This window comes from Pongo abelii, chromosome Y, assembly GCF_028885655.2.
Source record: "Pongo abelii isolate AG06213 chromosome Y, NHGRI_mPonAbe1-v2.0_pri, whole genome shotgun sequence".
NCBI lineage: Eukaryota > Metazoa > Chordata > Mammalia > Primates > Hominidae > Pongo > Pongo abelii.
Genome location: NC_072009.2, coordinates 13,197,603 through 13,222,855, shown reverse-complemented (window position 1 = coordinate 13,222,855; position 25,253 = coordinate 13,197,603). Strand labels below are relative to the sequence as shown.

The 25,253-nt window shown below is 40.8% G+C and overlaps 1 long non-coding RNA gene across 1 annotated transcript in view; it reads right to left on the bottom strand.

Moving 5' to 3' along the window:
* The window catches only part of LOC129053117 (uncharacterized), a 28,547-nt gene extending 17,822 nt beyond the window's left edge, over window positions 1-10,725 (bottom strand). Inside the window, exons 1-2 of the long non-coding RNA XR_008518229.1 lie at window positions 10,424-10,725; window positions 7,971-8,057 (exon numbers count right to left, since the gene is read on the bottom strand). This is a non-coding gene — a long non-coding RNA (uncharacterized LOC129053117). The remainder of the gene's footprint in view (window positions 1-7,970; window positions 8,058-10,423) is intronic.
* Between the last annotated feature and the right edge of the window lie 14,528 nt (window positions 10,726-25,253).

The following is a 25,253-nucleotide window of genomic DNA, read 5'->3' as shown; positions in this document are numbered from 1 at the left end:
AAAAATTGTAGGTCATGGAAGAGAATGGTGGAACACAGCAACTAGTGTTCAGCTTGATTAGGATGAACCTGAAGTCAGTGGCAGGTCTGTGATCGTGGTGACCAGCAGTGGCGGATGGCGAACAAAAGCTCATCTCAAGCTGGAACAAACGTGGACCAGAAGAGTGTGCAGTTTCAAGATTTATCAGAGTGAAAACAGAGCTCCCATACAATGGGAGGGGACCCAAAGGGGCTTGCCTCTGCTGGGACAAGTGCCTGGGGATATATCCCAATAATTATCCCTCCCCCTGTGCTGTCAGGTGATAGATGATTTGATTATTTCTTTACCTCCTGCTTTCAGCCTAATTGGTATTTTAGGGAGGTCTCTTTACTACCTGATTGGTTGAGTTTGAGCTGAGTTACAAGCCCCGGGATTAAAGGTGGGTGTTGTCACCTTCCCCAGCCAGGCTTAGAATTCATAGTTGGCCTAGGAAATCCAGCTAGTCTTTTCTCTCAGTAGGACAGCTGGGCATCCCTTGAGGAAGTATTTTCTAATGAAGTCTGTGAGCTGGCCTTTCATTATTGAGAGCTGCTATGGTAAATGCAAATTATTATGTTCTGTTCTTCAATGGGAATAGCATAAAAGCAGTCTTTTAAGTCAATAACGACCATAGACCAATCTTGAGGAATAGCCACAGATGAAAAGATCCCCTGTTGAAGGGTTGTGCAAATTAGCATTGGTAGGCCATAAATCATGCACAATCTCCATTTATGGACATTTTGGGAAGGAAGAAAAAGGGCAAATTCCAAGGGATGTTTGACGGCTTTATATGGCCAGCTTCTGATTGCTTCTCAGCTTATTCATGGGCTTGTTGTAACTTCTCTCACTTTAAAAGTTTCTGTTCTACCCAAATTGTATTTTAAGAGAGCCATGTCAGGGGTAGGGGAGGAATAACAGTGGCCCTTATTAGAAAGAGATCTGTAAAGTAACCTTGATTAACCCTCTCATAGATGGGCTAGTGGTTACATTTTCTCTAATGCTTTTTCTTATTTCTTTATGTACGTGATTGCCTTGTTGATCTTGCATTACTTAGCAGGACAAGATTTTCCCTTTTAATGCCACTTGCTTAAGACAGGTTCCCATACCTGTGACATATTCCTTGTCCTTTTTCTTATTTATTGAGGGAGGGAGCTCAGGGGAAACCTCCATTTTCTCTGTGGCAATTTTACTCTCAAATAATGGAACTGAGGGAGGAAGAGGAGGTTGTAAGGTAGGTGATGATTCTTCCTCCCTTCTCTTCTTAGGCTCTTCTGTGTAGAGTGGGACAAAATCAGTCCTAACATTAAAGATGTTACTGGAAACTGTTGCTCTTGTGCCTGATGTTGTTTAAGATTTCTGCTGACTTTTTCCCAGAAGTCTATGTCTAGTGTGCCTTCTTCTGGGAACAATTGGTCATGAAAAAAAAAAAAAAAAAAAAACAGTTTGCCTTAGGTTCCTTAATTGAGACTTTGAAACTGAGGCTCCATTAGCTTTAAGCAGCTGTTTCACTGTTTTTATATACTGTTGCTGTTGAGCTAATAACTGATGTCCCATGATGAAACCCTAGTCTGAAAAATTCCCTCTAATTTGGAAATCCCAAGAAGGTACCAATGACTTATTCACTGCACAGTCTCTTCACCTTCATTTTTGAGGGTTTCATCATGATTTGTTGCGCCATTCCTCACACAGGGCACCATCTGCTGAGTCTGTCTCATGGACTCTGGCTGAGCAATGGATGAAAGAATTTTGCTGACACGGGTATTTTGCCTGAGAGCTCCACAAAGGGACTGCATGCTCAGCATCACTGGCAAGTATGCAGCAGCAGCAGCAGCAGCCAAGAGTGCAGCCACCATGAAGAGAATGCAGTAGCCACTGATACAGTGTAGCAGCTGCCGAGAGTGCAGCATAACAACAGCAAGAGTGCAGCACCCAGAAGCCAGTGACACTTGCATTTATTTAGTACAGAATTAATGACAAAGGCTTGATGCAAGCAAAATTTTTGGGTAATAAGATTTTTGACTCCCTGCATAGATAGCATTCTTTGTTCATTCATGTGAATGAAAAAAAGATTGGTTTCTGGAAACATAAGTAAACCAAATTATCTAGATAAGTTTCTATACATTTCATTGTTATCTAATATTTGCTCTCAGGTTCTGGATAAGAGAATTTGTCTGCTTTCAGCCCAAATTATTTTCTGAAGAGTTTGTGATATCTCCCAGCCTTCCAAGAAGGTTTGCGTTTTTCCTATAATTTTTCCACCACCCTGACAGATCTCCTACAAAACTCTCTGTACCACCCAAGGAGTTGGTACATTGTGAGTAAGTGTTGTAAAGTTTAGTGAGTTTGGTATAAATATGAATCACGGGACCTTACCTATTGACCTAAGCCTAGAAATGAAAGGCAAAATATCTCTTATTTGCTGAATCCCAGTATAAGTTTAACCATCATGACTTAAAACTGAAGTAAGGTATTTGTTATAGTCTCATTTGTGGGCAAAAAACTATGCCAGAGAATGACATCAATTGGGTGCTGTGCCAAGCAACGTGTCACAATGCGCTCTCTAGTCAGGATATAGAAATTAGAGTCACATTAACTTGATACTAGATGCACTAATATGACACAATACCATATGTGGGAAAAAAAATGCCAAAAGATGAGAGCTAAAACACCTACACAGTGGGCCAAGGATATGTCAAAATACCTCATGTGGCTCTGGTACAGTAATGAAAGTAACATTATCAGAGAATGGGCCTAGAATATGCCATAATTTTCTGTATATACAGGACTCAGGTGAAAGGGTAACATTATATGGGTGCTGGGCCTTGTGATAGATCAAAATTTCTGAGTGTCAGCATGGTTTGGGAGAAAAGGGAGTGCCAAATAACCTGAATGCTGGGCTCAGCAATATGCCACTATCTCTCCATTGTAAAGACCAGGCAGAAAGAGAGTCACAACACTTAGGTCATGGGCTCAGCAATTTATCCCAGTATCCCCAGTAGGCAGGCCCAGACAGAAAAAGAGAGTCATATCACCTGGGTGTTTCTGTGGTAAAAATGCACCTATGGGAAAGTATTTGAGTCAAAAAGTCTCAATACCTTGGTACTAGGCACAGTGATATGACACAGTCTCTTCATTTTGTAGGTTGACACCTTTAACTTATAGCTGAGCATGTACATTAGAGTTACAATCTCACTTGTGTGCTGGGTCAATATATGGTACTGTCTACAACATCTGAGTGGTTTATAAAACATGCATGAGAATTCCAAACATCTCTGAGGCCTTCATGCTGGTATGGACCCACAATCTTACATGTTGCCCTAAACCAGGTTTTATAGTCAAAAATATCTCCCAAAATCAAGGTTAAAGAAGAATACCCATTATTCTGTCTGTGGGCTGGGAATGGAAATGAGTCAGCATCCCCCTTGTTGCCCAATCCAGGCATAAATGTCACAATTCCAACTTTGTGCTGTATTCCCTTGTTGGATTTGGGACCTCAACAGTGCTCATTGTAAAAGGATAGTGGACACTTTTAATATGACTTTTAACTGAGAGTCCCAATCTGAACATTTTGCTGGATACTGCTAAGAAACTCTCTACCACCAAAGAGTTTACAAAGTATAAGTTAGTGTTGCAAGCTTCTGTGATCTTGGTACAAATATGCAATGCAGGACTTTACCTATTGCCCTAAGCTTAACGATGCGAAGCAAAATACCTCCTATTCATTGCATCCCAATAGAAGTTTGATCGTTATGCCTGTGAACGGAAGCAAGGTATATGTCATAATCCCATTTGTGGGCAAAAAAGTAGGCAGGAGGGTAGCATCACTTAGGTGCTGTGCCAAGCAATATGTCACAATGCCTTCTCTAGGCAAGGTATAAGAAATTGAGTCACATTAACTGGCTGCTGGACCCAGCAATATGAAACCAATCCCACATGTGGAAAAAAACCAGCCAAGTTATGTGAGCCAAAACACTTGCATAATGAGCACAAGATATATCAGAATACCTTCAGTGGTTCCAGCACAGGCAGGAGGGTCACATTAAGGTAGCTGGGCCCAGCGATAAGCAATATGCCATAATTTTATCTTTATGCAGAATCCAAGCAGAAGAGTAACATCTGGATTATGCACCTTGCAATAGGACAAAATACCGTTTTAGTGGACATGATTTGAAAACATGAGAGTCACATATTCTAAGTGCTGAGCTCAGCAATATGTCAAAATACTTCTATTATGAATACACAGGGAGAAAAAGGAAGTCAAAACACTTACATCAAAAACTCAGAGATATGTCCCAATATGACCAGTAGGCAGAGCTTAGCCACATGAGGAGAGTCATATCACATAGGTGCTTCCCTAGGAATATGTCACAATTTAACATATTTACAGAAACCAGGCAGAATAGCCATATCTCTTGGGTGCTTGGTTCTGAGATATTTCATAAGACTCTCTTAGGACAGCACCCAGGCAAGAGGGTTACATAACCTATGTGCAGGTTCTTTGCTTATATCACAGTGCTCCTTGTGAGTAGGGCCCAAGGAGGGAGCCAGTTTACGAAGGTGATAGGTCCAGAGATATGTCAACATATTCTCTATGAAGCATAGCCCTGGCAAAAGACTACCATAACCTGTGTGCATGGCCTAGAAATATGTCACTTTCTGGGTTGACAGGGCCCAAACTGGAGAGCCACATAATCTAGGTAGTAGGCCCAGAGTATGTCACAGTGCCTGCCATTGTGCATGGCTCTGGCAAAAGAGTACCCTCATCTGTGTTCCTGGCCTTGCAATATGTCACTATCATTCCTTAGTGTGGGCCCCATTCCAGAGAGAAGAGTCGCATCACCTATGAAGTGGACACAGAAGTATGTCACTATGATTGTGGTGGGCATGGAACTGGCAAGAATGTAATATCACCTGGGTGATAGATCCAGTGACATATCACAATTCTTACTGAGAGAAGTTCCCAGCCAGAAGAGTCACACCACCTCAAGGTTGGCCTAGGTAGCTATCACAAGCCAGATATAGCCTGAAACAAGTCTGGACAGTCAAGTTACACAGGTGCGTGGCAAAGATTTATATCATAATTACACTGTCAGAAAATTCAAAAGATAAGATTTACAATACCATTCATGTCCTGTTTTCAAAGGTGACCATTAACTTTATCCATGTGAGATCATGACCATTCTTACTGTCAGCTGGGTAGGCATACAAGACTCACAATTTTAAATGTTTACTGAGCCCTGCTTTGACTCTGTATAACCCAAAGACTGTAAAATATGTGTGAGTGTTGTAATATTTTGTAACCTTTGAACAAGAAGGTGATCCACAACATCACGCATGTTCCTAAACCCAGTTTTAAAAGTCAAAATATTCTCTGTTGGCTGAGTCCACATATGACAATCTTAATCATGCCTATGAGCTGGGCCTAGGTATATGTTACAATTCCCTCTGTGATTATGAAGCAGGCAGAACTGCCACATTACCTAAATGCTGGACCATAAATATTCCAATATTCTCTTTGTAGGCAAGGTCTCATCAGAAAGTCACATAACTGTGTGCTAGGTCCAGCTATGTGGCACAGTGTCCCTGTGTGCAGTGTCTAGGAAGAAGAGGAGAGTCATATAACCTAAAATCTGGGTCCGAAAATGTGTCAAAATGCTTCTTGTTGACAGGGCCCAGGCAAGAGTGTCATATACTTAGATGCAGTGTTTGTAAGTGCTACCATCTCCAAATAAAGCAGGGTGCAGTCAAGAGAGGAGAGCCATGCAACCTAAATGATTGGTCCAGAAGTATGTTACAATCCCACTTTGGCACCTTTTTATAATAACACAGTTAAATCACCAATATGCTTGTCCCAGGTATTTGTCAAAATCCCATTTGTGGGCTACACCTAGGCAGTATTATTAAATCACTCAAGAACTGAGCAAAGGTGTATGGCACAATTACACTTGTGGAAAGGTTTCAGAATAAGAGTCACCATTCTGCACTTATTCTGGCTCCAGGCATATAAGTTGCTTCTAGGCTTGTCTTATGGTCTCAGATATGCAGCACAATATCACTTGTGGCCAGAGAGAAGGCAAGAGAGTTACATCATCTATGTGGTAAATCAAAACGATTTATCTGGGCAGAAATTTGACAAGAGAGGAGACTAACTTCACCTAGGCAATTGGCCTAGATATATGTCACAATGACTTTTATGTGCAGTACCAAGCCTGGAGCGTGACCTCATGTTGGTGCTGGGCACAGCAATATATCAAAATCTTCCTGTTGTCACAATATAGGCAAAAGGGAAGAAACGTCTTGTAAGAGCTGAGTCAAGTGATATATTATATAACGCTTCCTGTTGGCAGAACATAAAAGGAGAATCATATCACTTGGGTGCATTACCTAATTATATTTCACAATGCACTGTAAGTGCAGAGCCAAGGCAATAGTCAACTCCAACTTTGTGCTGTATCCCCTTGTTAGACTCAGGACCTCAGCAGTGGGCTTTGTAAATGTGGGATGATGACAACCTTTAATTTCACATGTATTTGTAACTGAGTGTCCCAATCTAAACTTGTTGCTGGCCCCTGCTTTCTCTGAAGGCCCTTTATACCACCAAAGGGCTTATACAATATAAGTTAATGTAGAAAGATTCTGTGAAGTCCTTACAAATATGCAACCCAGGACCTTATCTATTGCCCTAAGCCTAACAATGAGAGGCAAAATATCTCTTATTGGTTGAATCCCAATATAAGTTTGATTATCATGCCTGTGAACTGAAGACAGGTATACATCATAATCCCATCTGTGGGTAGAAATATCAGGCAGGAGCGTAACATCATTTAGATGTTTTGCCAAGCAATTTGTCACAATGCCTTCTCTAGGCAGTGTATAGGACATTGGATTACATTAACTTGATTCTTAGCACACTAATATAAACTCATTGCACATATGGAAAATATCAAGCCAAGTTATGAGAGCCAAAACACCTACATAATGGGCCTAAGATATGTCAAAATACCTTTGCTGGCTCCAGCATAACCAGGGCAGTCACATCCAAAAGATGCTGCACCCAGCAATATGCAATATGCCAAAATTTCCTCTTTGGGCAGAATCCAGGCAGAAGAGTAACATAATCTGGGTGTTTGGCCCTGTAATAGGTCAAAATTACTTTTTTGTGGTCATCGTTAGGGAAAAAGATGAGACTCACATACCCTGAGTGCTGGGTTCAACAATGTGTCAAAATCCTCCTATTTTGAAGGCCCAGACAGAAAAAGAGAGTCACTTCTCTTAGGTTATGTACTCAGAGTTATATATCAATGTACCCAGTAGGCAAGAATCAGGTCAACAAGGAGAGTCATATCACCAAGTGCTTCCCTAGAAATATGTCACAGTGTAATATGTGGGCAGAATCCAGGCAGAAGAGCCACATCATTTGGGTGCTGGGTCCTGAGATATGTCACAAGCCACTCTTAAGAAAAGCCCAGACAAGAGAATTACATCACTTTGGTGCAGGTTCTCTGCTTATGCCACAATAATACATGTGGGTAGGGTCCAAGGAGGGAGTCCCTTCACCTAGGTGATAGGCCCAGAGATATGTCAAAATGTTTTCTATGAAGCACAGTCCTGGCAAATGAGTACCATCACCTCTGCACCTGGCCTAGAATTATGCCACTCTCCAGGTTGGCGAGGCTGAAGCAGGAGAGTGACACAATGTATGTGATAGGCCCAGAGATATGTCATAATGTCCTCCTTTGGGTATGGCTCTGGCAAAAGAGTACTATCATCTGTTTGCCTGACCTTGTAATATGTCACTATCTTTTATTTGTGCAGGGCCCATTCCAGAGAGGAGAGTAACAACACCTGTGAGGGGAACACAGAAATATATCTCAATAATTTTGGTAGGCATGGCACAGCAAGAATGTAACATCAATTGGATATTAGGTCCAGGGTTAAGTCACAATACTTACTGTTAGAAAAACCCAGGTAGGAAAGTCACATCACCTCAAGGTTGGCCAAGGTAGATATCACAATCTCATATATGAGCTGGAACAAATCTGGAGAGTCAAATTACACAGGCTCTTGGCAAAGATTCATATCAAATTCACATTATCAGAAAATTCCAAAGATGAGATTTACAATACCACATGTATCCCGTTTGTGTGTGTGACAGTTGGTTTTATCCATGTGAAATGATGATTGTACTTACTGTCAGCTGGGTTTGCATACAAGACTCAAAATTTTAAATATGTGCTGAGACTTGCTTTGACTCTGTCTGTATAAACCAAAGACTTTGTAAAATATGTATAAGTGTTATAATATTTCATGACTTTGTACATGAAGGTGATGAAGGACATCACACATGTCCCTAAACTTAGTTGTAAGAGTCAAAATATCCTCTATTGGCTAAGTCCACGTATGAGAGTCATTATCATGCCTGTGAGCCATGCCTAGATATATGTTATATTATATGTTATATTAATATGTTATATTTTGCTGGTCCCTGTCGTGAAACTCTCTGTACCACGAAAGGAGGTTATAAATTATGAGTTAATGCTGTAAAGTCCTGTGAGCTTTGTAGCAATGTGCAACTCAGGACATTAACTATTGTGCTAAGTCTAATGATGAAAGGCAAAAATGTCCCCTGCTGGCTGAATCCCAGGTTAAATTTGACCATCATTCCTGTGAACTGAAGTCAAGTATAGGTAATAGTCCCATATGTGGGCAAAAAACTAGGCAGGAGGGTAATATCACTTGGGTGGTGTACCAAGCAGTGTGTCACAATGCCCTCTTGAGGCAGAGTATAGGAATTAGAGTCACATTAACTGGGTGATGGACTCAGCAATATGACACCTTCCCACATGTGGAAAAAAAATGCCAACTTATAAGAGCCAAAATACCACGTAATGGGCCTAGGATATACCAAAATACCATCTGTGGCTCCTGCACAGGCATGAGCATCACATTTTCAGGTTGCTGAGCCCAGTAATATGCCCTAATTTTCTCTATATGCAGGTTGCAGATAAAAGAGTAACACTGTCTGCTTGCTGAATCCTCCAATACATGAAAACTTCTGTTTGTGGGCATGGTTTGAGAAAAAAAGGTGAATCAAATAAACTAAGTGCTAGGCTCAGCAATATGTCACAATCCTCCCATTGTAAAGAGCAGGTAGGAGAAAAGAGTAACTTCACTAATATCATAGGCTCATAGATATATCCCTGTGTCCCCTATAGAAAGGTTCCAGGCAGAAAAGTGAAGTCATTTTGCCTAGGTGCTTCCCTAGATACATGTCACAATCTCATACGTGGGAAGAAACCAAACAGAAAAGCTATGTCACCTGGGTGCAGCCTGATGTAATGTCACCATGCCCAATGTAAACAGATTTGAAGATATAAAAAAAAAATAGAACCACAACACCTGGGTGCTGGGCTCAGCAGTATGTGATAATTCTCTTTCTGGGCAGAGTCAAAGACGAAGAGTAGAGTCATGTCACCTAGGATTTGCACTCAGTGGCATGTCACAATTTCTTCAGAGGGCAGAATCCAGGCAGGAGAGGAGAGTCACATTACCTAGATGCTACATCTATAGAATGTCAGTGTTCCCTGTGGGTAGTACACTGGCAGGAGAGACACTGGGGGCTTCAGCCAAAAATACAATAAAAACCACATGAGGAAGAAATCCAGCAAATTGACAACAGCTAAAAAACCTACAGAATGGGCCAAAGATATTTCAAAATACCTTTTGTGGCTCTGGCACAAGCCAAAGAGTCACTTCATTAGGGAGCAGGGCCAAGCAATATGCCATAGTTCCATCTTTATTAATGACCTAGGCAGAAAAGAAACAGCATCCGGGTTCTGGGTGCTGAAATATAGCAAAAGTCCTGTTTGTGGGCATTGTTCAGCAACAAGACAGGTGTCAGTTTACCTAAGTGCTGAAGCTGGACTCCTCAATGTATTACAGTCCTGCCATTGTAAAGGCTAAGATAGAAGAAGAGAGTCACATCCCTTAGGTCATGGGCTCAGACATATGGCTGAAAGCCAGCAGTAAGCAGGGCTCAGGCAGAAAAAAACAGTTATATCACCTAGATGCTTATTTAGGTATATGCCACAATTTTATATGTGGGTAGAAACCAGGCTGAAGAGCTACATCACCTGGCCAAGGTACCTGAGTTATTCACAAGCACCTCTTAAAAAAATAACCCAGGCAAGGGAGTTACATCACCTAGGTGCAGGATTCACAGTGCTTCATGTAGGCAAGGCCAAGCCATAAGTCACGTCACTGAGGAGATAGTCCCAGAGATATGTCACAAAGCCTTCGTTAAGGCATGTCCCTGCCAGAAAAGTACCATCACCTTGGTGCCTGGCCTAGAATTATGCCACTATTCAAGCACAAAATTCCCAAACAGAAGAGCCATGTAACTTACATGATATGCCCTGTGATATGTCAAAATGTCCTCTTTTGGAAATGGCCCTTGCAAAAGAATGTCATCACCTGTGTGCCTGGCCTAGGAATATGTCACTATTTTGCCCTGTGTGCAGGGCCCATTCCAGAGGAGAGTTATGTCTCGTAACTGAGGGACACAGTGGTATGTCACAATCATGTGTGTTGGAATGGTGCAGGCAAGAATGTACCATCACCTGTGTGCTAGTTCCAGTGATGTCACAATACTTACTGAGAGCAGGGCCCAAGAAGAACAATCAAATAACTTCAAGGTTGACCAAGGTAAATATCAAAATTCCATTTGTAGGCTGGCAACTGTCCGAAGAGTGAAATCACACATGTGCTTGAAAAACATATATATCACAGTCACAGTGGAAGATAATTCTAGGGCTTAGATATACAATACCACATAAGTCCTGTATTCATGTAGGAGAATTGCCTTCATCCATCTGTGATGGATAAAGTCTTTAGTGTCAGCTGGGTGTGCATATGAGACTTACAATTTCCTCTGTGTGCTAGGCCCTGTTATGACACTCTTTATACAGTGCAAGGGTGTTATAAAATATGTGTGAGTGTTTTAATCTTCTTTGACATTTTTACCAGGAGACCCTGCACTCATGTCCCTCAACCTTGTTATTAAAGTGGCCTTATTGGCTGGGTCAACATATGAGAGTCATTATCATGCCTCTTAGCTATGCATAGGAATATGTAACATCCCCACTGTGGTTATATAATAGGCAGACAAACATATCACCTAAATCCTAAGCCACAGATATTTCAATATTCGCTTTGTTGGCAGGGCGCTAAGAGAAATATCACAAAACTTATGGGCTATGCACAGCTTTAAGGCATAATGTCCCTGTGGAGAGTGTCCAGGCAGGAGAGGAGAGACATATCACATAAGGGATAGCCCACAGATATGTGACAATGCCTCATGTTGAAAAGGCTTAGGCAAGAGGATCATGTAATTTGTATGTAGTGCTTAGAAATGGTATGTTATTCACTGGAAGCAGGGTTTACACAGGAAAGGAGAGTCACATAACCAAGATTATTGATTCAGAGATATGTTAAAATCCCATCTGAGGACAGTGTTAGGACATGATAATCAAATCACTGAGGTTTTTTGCCCAGGTTTATGTCAAAATGTCATCTGGGGGCTGTAACTAGGAAGGATTATTAAATCACTCAGAAGATGGGGACAGGTTAAACTCACAATAACCCCTGTGGAAAGATTCAGAGATGAGTGTCACCATCCTGCATATCTTGGCTCCAGGTACGAGAGTCATTATTCAGCTTTTTATTTGGTCTCAGCTATATGGCACAATATAACCCATGGGTAGGGAGAAGAAAGGAAAGCCTCATCACCTGCGTGGGTGCTGGTACAGTGAAATGTTACAATTATCCTTGTGAGCAGGATATTGGTAGAAGATTCACATCATCTGGATGCAAGTTTCAGTGATATATCTAAATCCTGCCTGTGAATAGGACTCAGGCAGTGGAGGAGACAAACTCTACCTAGGCTATTCGTCAGGATATGTGGCAGAGTGGCCCCTATGTGCAGGACCAAGGCAGGAGAATGATCTTAACTTGGTGCTTGGTTCTGCAATATGTCACAATCTCTGTGCTGCTCAGGGCCCAGGAAAAAGAGAAGACACATCACCTAGGTGCTAAGTCAAGTGATATTGTACAAAATTTTCTGTTGGGAGAATCCTCCCAAAAAAGAGTTACATCACCTGGGTTGAATAACCAGTTATGTGTCACAATGCACCCTAAGTGCAGGGCCGAGGCAGTAGAAAAAAGTCACATAATTTATGTAATGGACCTAGATAAAAGCCACAGTGCTCTTTGAAATCAGTGTTAAGGCCAAGATTTTACATCAGCTGGGTGCTGGTTTAAATGATATGTAAAAGTACCCTTTGCCACATTGCCAAAGAAAGTGTTATTTATTGCTTAGGTCCTTGGTGTGCTTGTGTCATAATTTCAAATGTGTTCTGGGCCTAAAATGATAGTCAAAGTACTCAGATGCTGGGTAAGGTCATACTTTTCAATTACATCCTCGAAAATGTTCACAAATAAGTTTCACAGTCTCACACAAGTCCTGGTTTTTGGTATGAGAGTCAACACACCCTATGAGTTGGCTTGAAGAGTAACAGAAGTCACAGTCTCAACAATGATCAAGATCCATGTATCATAGCTTAAATCCCGCTTGAAGATTGTGATCCAGTAGAAGAGTCAAATCACCAAACATCTGATGAATCACAGTTGAAATGTCACGAAACCATCTGTGGATCAGATTTATGTATGAGAGTCACAACTTCAATATTCGACTGCTTATGTGTGTAAGATTTAGTACCTCACTGGTAGGCTCTGTTCATGTGTAAGAAATACAATTGTGTCAGCTAGGTGTGCATCCAACAGTCACAATACTACCTGGTTGCTGGTGCCTCTAATGATGCTCTTTGTACCCCTCAGGCTTTATATGATATACTTGGTAGCATACTTTTCTGTCAATCCTTTCAGGTGGGAAATCTAGGACTTGGCAAGCAATATGTAACAATGCATTCTCTAGAAATGAGGGTTTCATTAAATGGGTACTGGCCCAGCAATATGACAAAATCCCAAACATAGAAAAAGTAAACCCACCCAAATAATGAGAGCACAATCACCTACAGAGTGTGCACAAGGTATATAAAAATACTTTCTGTTGCTTTGGCACATTCAAGACAATTACATCATCAGGATTGGGGTGGGGGCAGAAATAGGCCATAATTATCTCTTTATGCCTGACCTAGGCAGAAAAGGAATATCATCTGAGTGCTGGGCCCTGAATTACATCAAAATTCCTTTTCTTGGGCATTGTTTGGGACAAAAAAGCAATGTCATATTACCTAAGTATTCAGCTTAGCAATATGTCACATAAACACATTTCAAATGCTGGCAAAAGAAAAGAGTCACATCACTTATGACTCAGGCTCACATGTATGGCTTGATGTCCCAAGTAGGCAGGGCTCAGGCAGAAGATAAGAGTCATATCACCTAAGTCCTTCTCTCCTTATAAGAAAAAATCTAGCATGTGATGTGAAGCCAGGCAGAAGAGTCACATCAACTTGATGGCGGAACCTAAGATATGTCTCAAGGCTCCCTTAGGACAGGACACAGGCAAGAGTGTTACAACAAATAAGTGCATGTTCTACCCTTATGTAACAATGCCACCTGTGAACAGGACCTAAGCAGGGAGTCACATCACCTAGGTGATAAGCCCAGAGATATTTCACAATGTCGTCCTTGAGACATGGCAGTGCTGAAAGACTATCATTACCTGTGTGCGTAGCCTAGCAATATGTCACTATCTAGGTAAGCAGGACCCAAGCAGGAGAGCAATATCACCTATGTGATAGGCCCACAGATTTTTCACATTGCCCTTTTTATGACATGGCCCTAGCCAAACAGTACTGTCATCTGTGTGCCTGGCCCAGCCATATGTCACTATCCCCCACTGTGTGCAGTGCCCATTCTAATGAGGAGAGTTACATCACCTAGGTGGTTGACACAGTGATATGTCACAATGATTTCTGTGGGCATGGTTCAGGCAATTCTTACTGAGAGTAGAGCCCATGCAGGAGGGTCAAATCACCTAAAGATTGGCCCACATTGATTTCAAAATAACATAACTGGGCTGGAAACAGTCTGGAGAGCCAAATCAGACAAATGCTCAGAAAATATTTACATCACAATCACACTGGCAGAAAATTCCCAGGATGAGGTTAACAATACCATACATGTTCTGTTTTCATTAGTGACAATTGGCTTTATATATGTGAAACAGTGACAGTCCTTAGTGTCAGCTGGGTGTTCATATGAGACTCACAATTTTCCCTTTCTGGCAGGTTCTGTTATGACACTTTCTATACAAGACAAAGCCTTTTTCATATCACTTATAGTGTTATAATCTTCCATGACCTTTTTACCATAGAGATTTAATCACTTGTGTTTCTAAAGCAAGTTAAGAGAGTCAAAATTACTCCCATTTTGGCGGGGGGGAGTCTACATATGAGAGTCATTATCATGCCTGTGAGTTGTGCTTAGGTATATGTCCCAATTTACTCTGTGGTAATGAAACAGGCATGAGATCCATATAATCTAAATGCGGTGGCAGAAATCTTCCAATATTCTCTTTTTTGGCAAATTTCTAGAAGAAAAATCACATAACTTTGGGGCTAAGCCCAACTGTATGGGACAACAACCCTTGTGGGCAGTGTTTGACAGAAGAGGAGAGACATATCAAATAAATGATAGGTCCAGAGATAAGTTATAGTGTCCCTTGTTGAAAGGACCAGGCAAGAAAATTATTTCATTTAAATGCAATCCTTAGAAATGCTACAATCTCCAGTGGAAGCAGAATCCAGGCGGGACAAGATAGTGAGGCACCTAGATTATGGGTCCAGAGACATGTTACAAAGCTGCCTAAAGATATGTTAGGCCAGGAGAGTCAAATCACCAAAGTGCTCAGCTGAGATATACGTCAAAATCTCAATTGTGTGCTACACCTAGGCAGGATTACTAAATCACTCAGGGTCTGGGCAAAAGTATATGTCACTATAACACTGGTGGAAAGTTCCAGGAATAGGAGTCACCATCATGCATATGACCTGGCTCCAGGTTTAAGAGTCATGATTAGTCCTCTTATCTGGTCTCAATTATATGGGACAGTATCCCTTGTGAGCAGAGAGGAAGCAAAATATCACATCACCTGGGTGGATGTTGGTCCAGTGAGATGTCACAATCATCGTAGGCAGAATTCTGGAAGAAGGGTCACATCACCTGGATGCTGGTTTAAATGATATATCAAAATTCCCCTTTTGGGCTGGGCTTAAAAAGGAGAAGATACTCACTTCACCTAGGCAATTGGTGTAGATATGTGTCACAATGGCCGCTATGTGCAGGACAAATGTTTGAAAGAGATCACAACTTGGCCCTGGATTTAGCCGTATGTCACAATCTCCCTTGTGGTCAGGCCAAGGCAAGAGAGGAAAAACATCACCTAAGTGTGGTGCTGAGACAAGTTATATGTTACAAAGCTTTCTGATGGCAAAACCCAAAATGGAGAGTCCCATCACTTGGGAGCAGTACCCTGTTATGTGTCACAATGCACTGTTAATGAAGGGCCAAGGCAGTAGAATTGAGTAACATCACTTACTGATGAACCCGGATGTAAGCCATAGTGCTTTTTTAGGAAGGGAATAGGCAAATAATTCACATCACCTGGGAGATGGTCCTAATTGACATGTAAAAGTGCCCTTTTTATATAGGTCCAAGTATATCACAATTTCACCTGCGGTCATAGCCTTAAAAAAGCAGTCAAATTATTCAGGAGCTGGACTAACTTTTATGTCCTAATCACACACTAGACAATATTCAGAAATAAGTTTCACAGTCCCACACAACTCCTGGCTTTGTGTATGTGAGTCAACACCTCCTGTGAGTTGGGTCAAAGCAGAGGAGTCCCAATCTCAAAAACTGGTAAGATCCATGTATAAGATGCCTAATCCCACTTGAAGACTGTGTTCCAGTTGGAGAGTCACAGCCTCACAGGTGTGCAGAATCATGCATAACCAAACCACTCATGAATCAGGTCCATGTATAAGAGGAACAATTTCAACCTTCAATTGTTCATTTGTGTGAGATTTAGTACCTTATTTGTAGATAATATTCTTGTGAGAAAATGACAATCATGTCAGCTAGGTGTGCATCCAAGAGTCACAACCACACCTGGTTAGTGGTCCCTGTTATGACAGTTTTGTGCCACTCAGGATATGCCTGAGTATCATAATCCTTTGTGAACTTTGCACAATTAAGTGACTCATTTCTTTACTTATGGCCATGAGGCTGACTATGACAGTCAAAATATCACTCCCTTCTGGGTAATGGTATGATAACTAAATTTGTGCATGTAAGCTGAACCTATGTCAAAATTTCACCTGAGGACAGAAACAAAGCAGCATAGTCACATTAACTGGATTCTGAGCACAGAATACATTATAATCTCCTTCGCAGGCAGGCCAAGTCAGAAGAGTCATGTCAAATGGGAACAACCTCAAGAAATATGGCACCATGCCAACTGTAGACATGTTTGAAGAAAAAGAGTCACACCACATAGGTGCTTAGCTCAGCAATATGTAATAATTTCCTCTTCTGGCTGATACCAGAATAGAGGAGAGTTACATTACCTAGGTTTTGCACTCAGTAGTATGTCACAATTCCTTTTTGAGAAGAACCTAGGCAAGAGATGAGAGTCACATTTCCTAGATGCTATGACCAGCAATGTCACAATGTGCCTTGGGGCAAAAGCAAAGGAAAAATATGCAAATCATCTAACTGATAGGCTCAGAGAGATCTGATAATATCCCTTGCTGTCAGGGCCCAGGCAGAAGAGTCACATTTTTATGATTCTCACTCAATGATATGCCAAAATACACACATGGGAAACAATTTAAGCAAAAGTTTTAACACATGAGTACTTGGCCCAGTGATATGACACAATATCCTAATTTTTTTTTTTTTCTGAGATGGAGTCTTGCTCTGTCACCCAGGCCAGAGTGCAGTGGCAGGATCTCAGCTCACTGCAAGCTCCGCATCCTGGGCTCACACGATTCTCCTACCTCAGCCTCCTGAGTAGTTGGGACTACAGGCACTCACAACCACGCCTGGCTAATTTTCTGTATTTTTAGTAGATACAGGGTTTCACCGTGTTAGCCAGGATGGTCTTGATCTCCTGACCTTGTGATCCACCCTCTTGGCCTCCCAAAGTGCTGGGATTACAGGCATGAGCCACCGCGCCCAGCCCAATATCCTAATTTTTGAGAGTGACACTTTTAACCATTAGCTTGGTGTCTATAACAAAGTCACATGGTCATATGTATGCTGGGCCACCAAATGACACCCTCTACAACACCCAAGGGCTTCATATGGCATGCATTATATTTGCAAGCTTCTCTGAGGCCCATATGCTCGTATGGACTCACAATCTTATATATTGCCTTAAATTCAGATACGATAGTCAATATCTCTCATTTAGGCTATGTTCAGGAAGGAGAACCATTTATAAACCTGTGAGATGGGTCCAAAAATAAGTCATGATCGCATCTGTGGCCAGATGCACATGTGAGAGTCACAATTCCATTTTGGTACTGTCTTCTCATGTTAAACTTAGTAACTCAACAGTGTACTTTGTAAATGGGGATAGTGACAACTTTTATTTTCACCTGGGTGGGTAACTGAGAGTCAATATTTTAACTTTTTGCTGGACTTTGTTATGAAAATCTCTGTACCACCCATAAAGTTTATACAGAATGAGTTATTTTTGTAAACTTCTGTGAGCTTTGTACAAATATGCAACCCAGAATTTTTTCTATTGCTGTAAGCCTAGTGATGAGAGGCAAAATATCTTCTATTGGCTGAATCCCAATATAAATTTGATCATCATGTCTGTGAACTGAGCAAGGTATATTCCATAATCCCATTTGTGGGCAAAAAGTTAGAAAAAGTGTAATATCACTTAGGTGATGTGGCAATCAACATGTCACAATGTTCCCTCTAGTCAGAATCTAGGAAGGAGGGTCACATTAACTGGGTGCTGGATCCAGCAGTATGTCACAATTCCACATGTCAAAAAACATAACAAAGTGATGGGAGCCAAAACACTTAATGAATAAGCCAAAGATATGTCAAAATACTCTCTGTGGCTCTGGCATAGGCAGGACAGAACTACAGTGAAAGAGTTATATTACCTTGGTGCAGGTTTAACTTTTATGTAACAATGTTCTATGTGGGTGAGGCCCAAGTATTCAGTCATATCACCTAGGTGATAAGCCCAGAGATATGTCACAAGGACTTTCTTGAAATATAGCTCTGGCAAAAATTATCATCACCTGTGTTCCTGGCCTACCAATATGTCACTATGATCCTCTGTTTTCAGGGAACCTTCCAGAGAAGGGAGTTACATCACCTAAGTGGTGAACACAGTAATATGTCACAATGATGTCTGTGGGTGTGGTCCAGGCAAGAATGTAACATCATCTCGATGTTAGATACAGTGATATGTCATGATCCTTACTGAGAAAAGGGACCAGGCAGGAGAATGACATCACCTAGACATTGGATCCGGTAGAGATCACAATCCCATATATGTGCTAGAACCTGTCTGGAGAGTCAAATCACACAGATGCTTGACAAAGATATGCATGACATTCACACTGGGAGATTATTGCAGAGATGAGATTTACAATAACATACATGTCCTGTTTTCATGTTTCACAGTAGTCTTCATATATATGAGATGCAGACAATACTTCCTGTCAGCTGGGTATGTATATGAGACTCGCAATTTCATCTTTTGGCTGGGTTTTGTTATGGCATTATCTGCACAAGCCAAAGGTTGTGAAATATCTGAGGCTGTTATAATCTTCTGTGAACTTTTTACCAGAAAGATTATCTAAGACATCACTTGCATTGCTAAACCAAGTTACAAGAGTCAAACTTACTCCTATTTGGGGGGTCCACATATGAGTCATTATCATGCCTGTGAGCTGTGCCTAGTTATTTGTCAAGTGTTACTCTGCAGTAATGAAACAGGCATGACAGCCACATAACCTAAATGCTGGCAGACATGTTCCAATATTCTCTTTGTAGGCAGGTTTCTCACAGAAAAATCGCATAACTTTGGGTCTATGCCCAACTGTATGGCACAGTGTCTCTTGTGGGTAGTGTCAGGCAGAAGAAGAGAGTCATATCACCTAAATGATAGGCCCATAGATATGTTACAATGCCACCTGTTGAAAGGGCCAGGCATGTATCATTTATAATTACAGTCATTTTATCTGGAGTCATTTGGTAACTTACTGTAGCTTTGATTTGCATTTTTCTAATAATGTTGAGCATCTTTGCATGTGCTTGGCCATTTCTATGTCTTCTTTGTAGAAATATCACTTGGTATGTCTTGACTATTACTAAATTTTCTGTTATTTTTGCTTTAAGTTTCCTATATATTCTTTATATTTTTCCATTGTTGTATGTATATTTTGCAAATATATTTTCCCACACTGTAAGTTGTCCCTTCACTCTGTTAATTTATTTTTGCTATGTAAATTTTTTTTAGATTCTGGTAATTTTGTTTGTCTGCTTTTGCTTTTCTTGCCTGTTCTTTTGAGGTCTTATTTAAATTTTTTTTTCCTGTCCTATTTGGTAAAGAATTTCTCTATGTTTTATTCAAACAGTTTTATAAGTTTGAATTTACATTTCAATCTTCCACTTATTTTTATTTACATTGTTTTAATATGGTAACAGGTAGGAACCTAGTTGTATTCCTCTGTATTTAAATAATCAATTTTCCCAGTACCATTCATTGAAAAGATTGTCTTTTCTTAAATGTATGTTCTAAAGCACTTAAAACTTACTTGGCTCTAGGTTTATGAATTTTATTACTGGGATCACTAGATACTTTGGTCTACGTGTCTGTTTTCTATGCCATTATCATGCTGTTTTGCTTGTTATAGCTTTGCAGCATGTTTTGAATGAAGGTAGTTTGATGTTTTTAGCTTTGTTCTTTTTTCACAGGATTATTTTAGCTATTTCAGGAGTGTTTTTTTTGTTGTTGTTGTTCCACATAAATTTTATGCCTCTTTATTTCATTTCTCTACAAAAATATTCATGGTATTTTTATAGATTTTGTATGGAATCTGTAGATTTCTGTGTAGCATAGCTATTTTACCTATATTTTTTATAACTCATGAGAAAAATATCTAATGTTTTTACATTTTTACCAATGTTTTATAATTTATTGTGTAGAGACTTTTTCTCTTTCTAATTAAGCTTACTGCTACACACCTTTATTTTTTATTCTAGATAAACAAAAAGTATTTGGAAAATTTTACATGCCTTTGTAATTAAAACAAGTTAACAAATTACATATAGATGATATGTACTTCAACACAGCTAAGGCAAAATATGACAAATCAATAGAAGTTATTGTTACTGGTGGGTCTTCTTTATTCTCAGAGCTCCAAAGATGGTAGTAGGATGCTCCCAACATGAGGTGCACAGCTCCCAAGATGACAGCAAGCCTTTTGTTCTTTGACCTGGGGTTCTTGGCCTCAGGGATTCCAAGGAATGGAACCTTGGGCCATGTGGTGAGTGTTATAGCACTACTAGAGACCATGGGTCATGGAAGAGAACCATGGAAGCCAGCAACTACTGTTCAGCTCGATTAGGACAAACCCAGGCACTTACCCATGCAGGAACAATGGTGAGCCTGTAGCCCAATCATGCGTGGCAATGGACACCTAGCTGGATTAGGAGCTCCATGAACACCCTGCCAGATCCAGAGGGGTGGAAGTCAGTGACTGGTCTGCCATGGCAGCATTTAGCAGTGGTTGTCAGTGAGCAAAATCTCAGCTCCAGCAGGAACAAATACAGACCAGAAGACTGTGCATTTCCAAGATTTAATAGAGTGAAAACAGAGCTACCATAAAATGTAAGGGGACCCAAACATGATTGCTCCTTCCTGCTGGAATGCCAGGGTTTATATCCCAATCATTGTCCTTCTCATCTGTGTTCTTAGGTGATATATGATTTGACTATTTCTTTATCTCCTGCTTTTGACTAATTTGTATTTTAGTGAATCCTCTTTACTATCTGATTGGTCGTGTGTGAGCTGAGTTACAAGCCCTGTGTTTAAAGGTAGGTGTGGTCACCTTCCTCAGCTAGGCTTAGGAATTCTCAGTCAGCCCAGGAAATCCAGCTTGTGCTATCTGTCATCCCCCCTCTAAACAGGAAAACAAAAGTGCTATTGGGCAGGTTGGACAACGATGGCTCTTAATTATTTCCTGTTGAATTGGGGTGTAGTAGGGGTTGTGCAGTTGAGATTTCCTCAGAAGGGGTGCCTTTAATGTCATTAACATTAGATCATGGGATTGCAGGCAAGTCCTGTTGTCCAAGGCAGATCTTAGTCATGGACTGCATCTGGAGCTCCATTTGAAGAGTGATTTGTAATTTTACAGCTTCAATTCTGGAAGAGAAAAACTTAACAAGAAGGTTAAAGGTACAGAGATTGAAATGTAAGGCCTGAAGTGCAGGGGATTATTTCTTTGGCACACTTCACAGGCCCTGACTATCTACTTGATAGTTTTGAAAAGGCCTGGTCCAGTAAATAATGATTTGGCCATCTGATGGATGCTATCAATGCCTAAATGAAAGGTTAGGTGAAGGGTTTGAAGTAATTTCCATTGGTTAGCTGCAGGCAAAATTATTTTTTCTTCTTCAGTGGCTAGCCATCCTGAAGGGTGGAAACTATGTCGTCATGAGGTTCCCCATTCTATTTCTTCTGCTAAATACTGGGGATTGATTTCCCAGAGGGAATTACGCCATACTATGGGTCCTTCTATAAGCATTTCTAATGAGGTCCCACATTGTGGCTCTTTTGCCTTCAATATCTGCATGGCAGTCCCCTTCTATTTCCCTTTCTTTTCCTTTCTGATGACCCTGGCAGTGTAAGAATGCCACCTCTTTAGCTTTCCATACAGCCAGTAATAATTTCCTAATGGTTTTCTGATGTTTGATAGGTATTCCCTAGGAAGTTAGGAATTCCCTTTCTTTTCATATTGCTGCATGGGCATGGAGGACTAAATGGGTATTGGCTTTCTAAGCTTCTTTAATTAGTGTGTATAATGGCCTGGCTATTTCACTGTATCTGGGAATCCATATTCAGTAGAAGCCTGATAATGGGAAGGAGCCCTCTTAGTTGACCCAGTGTTTTGGGATAAGCATAAGGAAGCATAGGCTGGATGGATTCCTCACTGAGGAATCTGGTGCCTTTTGATAAATTTTAGCCCTAAGTATTTAACCTGTTGTAAGCACAGCTGAGTCTTTGGTTTGGAAATCTTGTAGCCACAGGTGGCAAGGAAGTTCAAGAGCATGTGAGTGGCTTGATGGCATGAGATTTCTGAACGGGTGGCTAAAAGTAAATCTTCTACATACCGAAGGACAAGAGTGTCTAAGTATGAGAACTGTCTCAAGTCTTGGGCTAATGCCTTGCCAAATAGATGGGGGCTATCCCTGAACCTTGGGTAAAACAGTCCAGGTGAGTTGAGACATTGGGTTCAAAGGATCTTCAAAGGCAAACAAAAATTGAGAGTCAGGATGTACAGGGATGAAGAAAAAGGCATCCTTGAGAACCAGGACTGTAAACCACTCAGCTTCCTCTGGTATTTCGGAAAAGTAGAGTATAAGGGTTAGATACATCTGAGTGTAGATGGACAATGGTGTTATTGATAATCCTGAGATCTTGAGCTAACCTACCCTATCCATTTGGTTTTTGTACTCCTAAAATTGGAGCATTGCTGGGACTATTGCATGGTTTTACCAGGACTTGGCCTTTTAGGTCCTTAACAATCTTTTGGAGTCCTTGTTGAGCCTTGGGTCTAAGGGATTACTGCCTTTGGTAGGGAAAGGAGGAAGAATCCTTTAGTTTAACTTTAATGGGATGGGCAATCTTTGCTTGTCCATATTGTTCTTCTGTTGCCCAGACTTCAATATTATTTCCTTCTTCAAGTAAGGTAAAACAAATGGTGTACCTTCTTGAAAGGCATGTGAAAGTTCTGTGAGGGTGATGGCATGTGCTTCCACTTGCCCCAGGCACCATCAGTTCTGCTGCTAGATCATCTGGTTAGTGTCTTCTGACTTGGAGGACCTTTGTCCCTTGGGGCAGTGGTCTTCCAGTGATTCCCTTGACATAAGGTACATGGACAAGGGGGAGCTTATTTCTATTCGGACAATCTTTATTAAAATGTCCTCATAGACTGCACTGGAAGCAAGCCCTATTAGGCATTTGATTTGCCCAGGCTTTCCCTGTTCCAGAGCCTCCAAAGTCCAATTGCCTGAGGACCATGACTAAAGTAGTAGCCTTTTATTTATTTATTTTTTAAATCACGTATGTCCCATTTTGCCTGCTCCTCCTGATCTTTATTATAAAAAACAGAGGCTGCCAAGTTCAATAGGGTTTCTAAGTTTTGCTCTGGTCCTAAGGCAGACTTTTAATTTTTTTGTAATGTCTGCAGCTGACGGAGTGATAAACTAATCTTTTAAGATTAGTTGACCTTCAATAGAGTCAGGTGACAGAATGGTATGATTGCTCAATGCCTCCATTAGTCTTTCCAGGAAAGCAGTAGGATTTTCTTCCTTTCCCTTTGTTATAGTGGACATCACCAAATAATTCACAGGCTTCTTCCTAGTTTCCCTTAGTTATTCTAAAACACAAGTTAGCAAATGTCTGTGACACCACTCTCCATGTTCTGATTATGCATTCCAATGAGTGTCTACACTGGGAACTGCCTGCTGGCTTGTGGGGAATTGTTCTCTTTCCTCTGTTGTCATCTTATCATTGACCTGACTGAGTTACTAGAAGTCACCAAACTCTCGGGCTGCTGTTATGGAGGCACTTCTCTCATTTAAGATGAGTGCCTGATCTAGTAGTAACATTATGTCTCTCCATGTAAGATCAAAGGATTGCCCTAACCCTTGTAAAACATCAATAGAGCCATCAGGGTTATTTGATAATTTGCCTAGGTCTATTTTGACTTGTTTTAAGTCTGAAAGGGAAAAGTACATATACTCTGACTGGGCCGAATTCTCCAGAATATATCATAGGGGCATTTTTGACTTAGGGAGAATGATTCTCATCTGAAAAAAGAACACAGGGATGCCAACACCCCTAGTCATTTTCTCATAAGTGTTAGTTCCTAGAGCATCCTCTATGGTCCTAATGCTTATTCTTTTACAAGGTGCATAACCACACATGGACCTCTGTTTATCAGATTAGTGACACTCACTGATGTAGCAGTACTGTACCCCTTTTCTCACCTTTCTTGACCACAAACAAATGGGTCCAGGTTGCTGGAATCTAGTGGTCCTTTAACCAGCATGCCCAACATTGCCTTTGTGCTCAGAGGTGAGTTTCTTTCTAGGGTGCATAATCACCCATGGACATCTGCTTATCAGATTAGTTATGCTCACTGATGTAGAAGTTCTGAACCCCTTTTTCTGCCTTTCTTGACAACAAGGAAAGGGAACCAGGCTGCTGGATTCTAGTGGTCCTTTACCAGCATGCCCAACATTGCCTTTGTGCTCAGGGGTGAGTTCTAGAGCTGGGCTGGGTTTCTGAGTATTTAATAACAACCAAGTTGCCCCATCAAGATGCATTCCCATAAACAGTTTTTATGAAAATTTGCTTCAGAGATGGTGTAGGTAACATTTTGAGTCAGGATTGAGATAGAGTTTTTTGATTATGTAAGTACTTTAAGGCTTGGCTGAGTGCAAACAGCTTGCACGTTTGAGCAGACCAGTTATTAGGCAGTTCTCTTAATTCTGTTCCCACAAGAATATCCTTAGCAATTACTGAATACCCATTGTGCATTTTTTGTTTGTTTGCTTTTTCTCAAACACCCGGGGTGAACCATCTATCTTCCTGTCCTGAAGGGAGTTCCTCCTAGATGTGGTCAGATATTTGTATGGTAATTAAAATTTAAATCACCTGTTAAAAAATCTGCTGCATTAAGGGAATTTTCAGTGATTGGTGTTAAATCAATTTTATCTACCAGAATAGCCCCATACTTTAAGATTTTTGTGTTAGTAAGCTAATTTTTGCTTTTTTTTTTTTTTGATTTAGGATAGCTCTGAAGCGGTAAGTTGTGCTCACAATGAGGTTTGCTCTAAAGGTTAGTTTTCTACTTTTAGCAAAGCAGTTGCTGGTACCGGCTGAATGC